This window comes from Pteronotus mesoamericanus, unplaced genomic scaffold (genome assembly GCF_021234165.1).
Source record: "Pteronotus mesoamericanus isolate MK-2021 breed Mesoamerican mustached bat unplaced genomic scaffold, CSHL_Meso_final contig_116, whole genome shotgun sequence".
NCBI lineage: Eukaryota > Metazoa > Chordata > Mammalia > Chiroptera > Mormoopidae > Pteronotus > Pteronotus mesoamericanus.
The window spans coordinates 14925381-14932061 of NW_026555027.1; the positions used below are offsets into that span (position 1 = coordinate 14925381).

General features: G+C 42.4%; 1 pseudogene; it reads right to left on the reverse strand.

Moving 5' to 3' along the window:
• Positions 1 to 1959: 1959 nt before the first annotated feature.
• LOC129072982 (CAP-Gly domain-containing linker protein 3-like) lies at positions 1960 to 3555 on the reverse strand (annotated as a pseudogene).
• Positions 3556 to 6681: the final 3126 nt, after the last annotated feature.

Genomic DNA, 6681 nt, shown 5'->3' on the forward strand with positions numbered 1-6681 from the left:
AGTCTCCTGAATTCCAGGCAAAAGGAGCTCCAGGAAAAAGGGGCTTCCTAGGGGCTTGGGACTGGATTTTTAAATTTGGGATTCCCTGGGGATTTGCGGATTCCATGGTTTACAGGGTCCTGAGAATTAAGGCCTTGGAATCTTGTAGGGGTCTAGGACTTGGGGGCAAAAGAAAGTTTGGGATGTATGTCCTGGGTTTTGGGATCCCCAGTCTCAGAATGGGAGCGCCACATTTTAAGGTCCCTCAAAGGGGGAATTCATCACTTTAAAAACTGAGAAATTTCTGGGAACCTAGCCAACACAGGGGCTTTAGGCCATGTTGTGTGGGCTTCATAAAAGGCACTGGGGGTTTCTTGGGGGCACAAAGGTTAGAGTTACCGGGGAGCTCTGTGATTAGCACTTACAGGACTACTTTGATATCCGTAAATTAGGGGTGACAGTGCCCTGGTTAATGTGACTCTCTTCTTGAGGGATAAGAGCAGGGGTCTTTTTAAAAATTTATTCTTTATTGTATTTTTCCATTACCATTTATTACCCCTTATACTCCTCTGCCTTCACCAATCACCACACTGTTGTCCACGTCCATGAGTCCTTTTTCTTTTTGGCTCAACCCCGCTACCCCTTCACTTCCCCTCCCCTCCAATAGTTGTCATCTGCTCTCTACCTGTAAGTCTAAGTTTGTCTCTGTTTTGCTTGTTAGTTTAGTTTGTTCATTAGATTCCACATGGGAATGAAATCATATGGTATTTGTCTTTCTCAGACTGGCATACTTCATTTAGCATGATGTTCTCCAGGTCCAACCATACTGTCACAAAGGGTAAAATTTTCTTCTTTTTCTTATAGCTAAGTAGTATTCCATTGTATAAATATCCCATAGTTGTTTTATCCACTTATCTATTGATGGGCACTTGGGTTGCTTTGATATCTTGGCGATTGTAAATATATTGCAATGAACACGGATGCTTATGTCCTTTAAAATGAGTGTTTTTCGTTCCTTTGGATATATTCCCAGAAGTGGGATTGTTGGGTCAAAAGGAAGATCCATTTTTAATTTTTTCATTTATCTCCATACTGCTTTCTACAGTGGCTACACCAGTCTGCATTCCTACCAACAGTGAAAAAGGATTTCCCTTTCTCCACATCCTCACCAGCACTTGTTTGTGATTTATTAATGATGGCCATTCTGACAGGTGTGAGGTGATATCTCATTGTGGTTTTAATTTGCATTTCTCTGATGATTAGTGACACTGAATGTCTTTTCATATGTCTATTGGCCATCTGTATGTCCTCTTTGGAGAAGTGTTTATTCAGGTCCTGTTTGTTTGTTTTTTTGTGTTAAGTTTTGTAAGCACTTTATAAATTTTGGATATTAACCCCTCATCAGCATATGGTGAATATGTTCTCCTATTCCATGGGTTGTCTTTTTTAATTTTGCAGTATAAGTGTTTGGGGGTAACTATGGAGTCACATAGTTAAATGTGGAGACTGATGTTAAATGTGGGATAGTGACATAAAAGTCTGCAACTACAACTCCAGTGGTGTGACCTGTTTATTTCAAGGGGGCTTGACGAGAAGGGGTCTTTTTTAATGAGGGAGCAGAATGTTCTGTGATGAGTGACTCAGAAATATTCTGCTATGGAGCATTATGTGGAGAAGGTCTCCATTGGAAGTGATGTGGACATCTTTTATTAAGGATTCTGCTCTTAGGGGTGGAGGAGAAGGGCTAGCCAGAGGAAGCTACACTCAGGGAATCTCCTTCTGGGTAACCTGGGGTTTGTATTTGGGGGTTATCATGGGGGATATGTTAATAATGGAGCCTCAGGGATCAAGGGTTGGCTGGCTAATGGGGGTCACTGTTCTGGATGTGTTACTGAGAATATCTGTCTCAGGGTGACTTAAGGGTTCCTTATATCAGGAGATGTTAGAGAGGGCTGTCTCTTTGTGGGGTGTCCAGGGCCTCTAAGATTGCATCTCCATCCTCAGCACCCAAGAGAACCAGCAGCAGAAGAGCAATCTAGAAATCATCTTGTCTGATGTGATGTTCTTTGTGGTTTGGGGGCTGTGTCATTGTCACTTGATATATTTTCTTTGGCTCTGACATTTTCCCAAGGGGTCTCAGTTGATCCACCAATCCTCTGAATTCGAGGTGTTGGTACATAGTTCCTATGCCTTGGGGACAGGTGAAATACTGAAACACCAAAGATAGAGCCATTGGGCTCGCCTATGGGTTAATCTAGCTCAATGTTATACCAGGATCCTGGGACAAAGTCTGTCTTCCAGCAGAAGCATAAAATCCCTTCCTTCTGGCATGCTACAAGGACTTGGTCTCCAACCTCAGCCTTGCCTCCCTCTTTCTGCTACAGGCTACCCTGAGAAGGGAATGATGGGGGCTCCTTCTGGCCTTCGTGTTCCCTGAGAGCTTTGCCAGTGACAGGGGAGAAGTCTGTCCTGGGAGGAGAAGGTGTGGAGGTAAAGGGTGAAGAGGCACACACTGCCTTAGAGATCTTGGACACAGAAGCAAGGAGCACCCTATTTGAGAGGGCAAATGAAGCACTAGACATCATCATTCTTGCCCTCAGGTTTGTCCAGCTCCACATGCACCCACTGGCTGCTGGTGGACTTGTGGTCCAGTAAAGCGACATTGTGCCCAGCTTAGAGCTATCCAGCAGCACACTGTCTCTCTCAGGTGCAGACACAAAAAGCTGAGCATGAGATTGCCTGGGACGTTGACACAGTTGGATATGGTGACTTTGGCGAGGCTCCAGAGAGTGGCACAGCCTCTTCCGGCAGTCTTCACAGCTGCTTGACAAATAAGGGCTACTTCTGCCTTGACCAGGAACACGTCTAAGGAGGCCGGGGCAACCTCAGCGGGCACCTATCCCTTTCGGTTCCTCAGCGTCGGGTTGGCACAGTGCTCCAGCAAACAATAGCTGCACCTGGACACAGATTGGAGGCAGGGATGTGCAGGGCTGAGCCGTGGTTGAAGGTGTTGCACGTGGATTTTACCACTCGCGACGGGGCACACTTCAACAGCACGTGCACAAAGTCGTGCACATTGAAATAGGCTGCATAATGTCGCTCATTCTTGTTGGTCCAATGGCTGCTCAGGATAGTATCTACGCCAAGCACCAACAGCTGCTGCGAGTGGTGCATTGCCGCACTGGGTCCCTGGCTCCCCGGGCCCCAGCCTTGCCTGCAAGGGTCCTGTTGGTCAGTCCATTCACATGGCAGCCTCAAAGCAGATTCTCATTGCTGATGACGTTGACCTACTGCTGTAGCTGGGGGACCCACTGGCTCATGGTAGCAAGCAGCTCTAGGAATGGTGGTCTGAGGGTCAAACAGAACCTCCTGGCACGCTGCCAGATCTTTGGGGGCTAAGAAGATGAAGCTGTGGTACTTGGGGAGGCGCGCAGGTGCCAAGGGGCATATAAGAGACCTCTGCGGGTGCTCCTAGGTGGGGCTAAGCGCCTAGGGGACCGCCTCGTCCTCCTCAACCTCTGCTTTCTCCTCAAGCCAGAGAGGCGGGCCTACTGGGGCAGGATCTGTCTTAGTCATGGTCCTCTATGACCCTGGGGTGGGACGGGGGGTTCAGGCAAATCCATGGGCAGAGAGGCAGACAGGCTGGAGACCAAAGCTGAGACTTGGGGCACTGGAGTAATGGGGTGTTATTTTCGGGGAAAATGATGGGTGAAGAGATGGAAACAGAGAGAAGGGTTAGACATCTTCAGTACAGAATATCTCTGCTTCTGTGTGTAGGAGGGGGTGGGAAAGAAGACTGCCCTACTGAATTTACTTTTAACTACAATTAAAAATATTTATATACTTACTTTTGATTTATAATTTCCATTTTTATAAGCTGCTTCAAATCTCCTTGACTTCAAAAAATTTAACTATATTAATACATCTTGACCTAAGAAGTTGACCCAAAGACCAACTAAATAACTCTCTTTGAATTCCATAACAAAAGGATTTAGGGAGATTTGGATATGCATTCAATCTGGGTTCTAGATTTAGAGATAACAGCTAACATCCACATGTTGCTAAAGATTTGTTTCTTACCAGAGAACTACAAGGAAGAGGGTTCAGGCATTCCTTGGTTTGCAAATAAGATCCGCCCACTGTTTTTAGGTCAACTTCCCTCCAGTCTGTTGCTGCCTCTATATTTCCCCTTCTTATAAAGACATGTCATATTGGATTAGAGCCTAATAACCTCATTGTAATTTGATCATTTGTAAAGACCATATTTCCAAATAAGGCCACATTCACAGGTACTGAGGGTTAAGACTTCAACATCTTTTATAGGGACACAATTCTAGCCATAATAGCTATCTATTGCAAAAATTTTATTCAGTGATTAGTTTTTGTTTCCTTTTTCTAAAAAAGCACAGTGACCAGAGGGGAGGTGGGAGGTAGATAATTGGGAAAAGAAGGGGAAAGGTCAAGGAACAGGTATAAAGGACCCATGAACAAGGACTGGGGGGATTGAATGTAGGGGGGGATTGAATGTGGGAGGGGGGTGGGCAGGGCAAGGGAGAGTAATGGGGGAAAAAATGGGGACAACTGTAATTGAATGACAATAAACATTTAAAAAATAAAATATAAAAAACAATAATTTTTAACATTATAGTAACCTAGGGTTTGTTGCTTAAATGAAATCTGCAATTACGTAGTCATGTGTTCTAAAGAGATTGACAGTCCTATCATGGTCCATTAAGAGGAGTCTGAAAATATTTCATTGCATTGAAATCATATAAGATGATATTCCATAACTGGTTACTAGTGAGTAGCGTGAATTAGAAAAGCATATCCATAAAATTGAAGAAGTCCCCTAAACATTTGACACTCACTAACAGGGAGCAACGAGTAACTGCAACATGAAGCAACAAGATTGCGGGGGGAGGAGGGATGGGAAACAAATCACAGAGGGCTAGAATTATGCTACTTTCTATATTGAATTTTTTTCTCTAAATCTCAGGACATGTCATAAATGCCTAGCATAAAGCAGAAACTCTGACTTTGAGATATTGTAATAGGGGAGGTAAAACTTTATTTTCAGAAGTAATAAGGCATTCAGGATATAAGAAACAGAAATCTTGGAAAACAATAACCCAGGGAAGTAATCCCAGCATTCTGATTGCTGTAATTCTGTCATTGTTAAATCCTAAAAAGCATGGGGACAAGAGACCAAAAAATCAGTCAGAAAGAAATTGTTTAGTGACTAAAAAGCAAAGGTTCTTCAATATTCTTATGTTGCAGGGAATTGGACTGAGGATGGGTGAGGAGCTGTGATCTCTGCAGAGCTATGCCCTAAAATAAAATGGTAACCAGATAAAGATAAGCCTTACTATACAGACTCAGAAAATCTCCATTGTTTACTGAAACACAGTAATGTGCCCTTATTCTAAGTATGGCAGGGAGCAAGTTAATTCTTCCCTGAAGGAAAATGAAACTGTCTAGAGCTGTTTCAATGTTTCATATAGAGTATAATATGAAATGAAATATCCCCAGTATTAACATGAGACAAAAACCAAAAACTAAAAACCAAGAGGAAAATGATCTACAGGCAGTTCTGAAAATTAAGTCACCATACATAGAATTTAAAACAAATCAGATTAGTATATTTAAATAACTTCAATACTATATATAGTAACGTTAAAAATAACATGAGAATCTCAAATCCACTTTTGCTGCCTAGCTGCTTTGAGTGACTCTTGCTACTAGACCAACAGGGATAATGGTATATTGTCAAGGATAATTAGCCTTAATCTGTAGGTGTGGTTAAGTCAGCTTCTATGTTACAGGAGCAAGGAAAAATATACTGCAGTTCTTTGGGGCAATTATTGGTTTTCCATTGTCCAGTATTGTCTATTAAATGAGCAAGTACAACAAATAAAGCCTGATGAGAATATGATAACCAGGATAAGAGATATGAAGTTCTGAGTCACTGAAAATGGCAAGCCACTTTTAATCAGCAAAAATGTCAGTAAATAGGAGGTGGCAATACAGTGAGAGTGAAAGTGGAGAATATGATTATGATTATGGTCTCAGGACTAATGGAAACAAGAGAACCTGAGGTTTGTCACAAGAGGGTTAATCCTCCTCTTGTGATTTTTGCAGAAATTACAATTTAATAGAATCTTGCTGAAGTTGAGCCTAGATAAAGTGTAATAAATGGGGTTGAAGAAGCAGGCTATGCTGGGTGCAATCACTCACCAGGGTTCCCTTTACCAATTGGCATAGCCATTGTCCAATTTCACTCATTCTTGACTAATGAAATTTGCAGCTGTCCCTTTCTCTGTGGAATTGCTAAATTCTCCTCCGTGAGGTAACGTGTACTCCACAACTTCTTTGTGGGACCAGTTTGAAGTTTGACTCAGCTGAGAGCACATTTTTTTGCTGTAATTTCTTCGGATTTATGTTGAGCAAATTCCTCCCCAGAACATATAGGTTCCAGTAATGGACAATATGGCATAAAACGACTTCCCAAGCTGTTCTATTGCCCAAGGAAAACACAATGAAAAATAGCGATGAAGATGTTACATAAAATAATAATACAGGCCAACATCTCTCAAGAACATAGGTAAAAACATTTTAAACAAAACAAAACTCAATAAAATTTACTTGCATATAATACATCATAGACATGCTGGATTTACATTAGCAATTTAAGAACCGTTTAGC